Genomic DNA, 1,235 nt, shown 5'->3' with positions numbered 1-1,235 from the left:
CTGCTAACCAGACGGCTGGCGGTTCAAACCCACTAGCCACTCCTCGGAAGGAAGGTTGGGCAATCCTACTTCCGTAGTGATACTGCCTCGGAAACCCAAGCAGGGGTCGCTATGAGTCAGGTTTGACTCGAGGGCACATAACAACAACAACAACAACAAAAGTTCTTCCAGCCTTCTGTTTCTATGATTTAACATGCAAGAAGCCTTCTCTGCTAATGACTTTCCATAGGCAACAAGCAAGTTGACCACCTTACGTTGTTTTCCTTTTGAGCTACTTAAAAGTATTCCCATACTGACTACTAGTAGTAATTGTTGCTTCACAATATTAATACCTTCTGTCTGTGACTTATATTTTCACAAAATACTTATAGCTGAAGCTTCCAAATCCAAACCAACGGCCAAGAAATAATGTTTTTGCCTTGAGGTGGATCTGTGAGGCTTTCATTTTTATAGGTCTATTTTTGCGGGGCATATACAAATCATACACCATTTGTTGTAAATCAATATGAAGTTAATTTAGCAGTTTCTCCTATATACCACAGAACGTGAAGCTCCTTTCTGGGCTACAGCTTCAGGAAGATAATGTAAACACCAATCTAATAGTAAATTTTAATTATGTAATGGGAGCTTTGGTGGCATAGTGCCTAAGGTGTTTGACTGCCAACCAGAAGGCTGGCAGTTCAAACCCACCAGCCATTCCTCAGAAGGAAGACTGGGCAATGTACTTCATAGAGATACCACCTCAGAAACCCAAGGAGGGGTCGCTATGAGTTGCAATCAACTTGATGGCAGTGAGTTTGGTTTTTGGAATTATGCTATAGCCATGAAAAAATTTAGACAGTTTATTATTCGTAAAAGCATATTTGATTTGTGTGAGGAGAGAGCTCACTTGATTTTCTTCAGGGCTCTGAGGAGCTCTGTGAATGATTGTGCAAACCAGCTTCTTTGTATAACCAAAAACCAGACTCACTGCCATCTAGCTGATTCCAACTCATAGTGACCCCCTGTGGGTTTCTGAGGTGGTAAATCTTTACAGAAGTAGATTGCCCCATCTTCCTTCCATGAAGTGGCTGCTGGGTTTGAACCGCAATACTTCTGGTTAGCTGTACCACCAGAGCGCCTTCCAAACCAAAAACCAAACTCACTGCCATCAAGTCGATTCTGACTCATAGCTACCCCCATTGGGTTTCTGAGGTGGTAAATCTTTATGGAAGTAGATTGCCTAGACTTCCTTC

The sequence above is a fragment of the Orycteropus afer genome, unplaced genomic scaffold (genome assembly GCF_000298275.1).
Source record: "Orycteropus afer afer isolate SDZICR_OR568_19922 unplaced genomic scaffold, OryAfe1.0 scaffold00287, whole genome shotgun sequence".
NCBI lineage: Eukaryota > Metazoa > Chordata > Mammalia > Tubulidentata > Orycteropodidae > Orycteropus > Orycteropus afer.
This window is presented reverse-complemented; position numbering follows the sequence as displayed.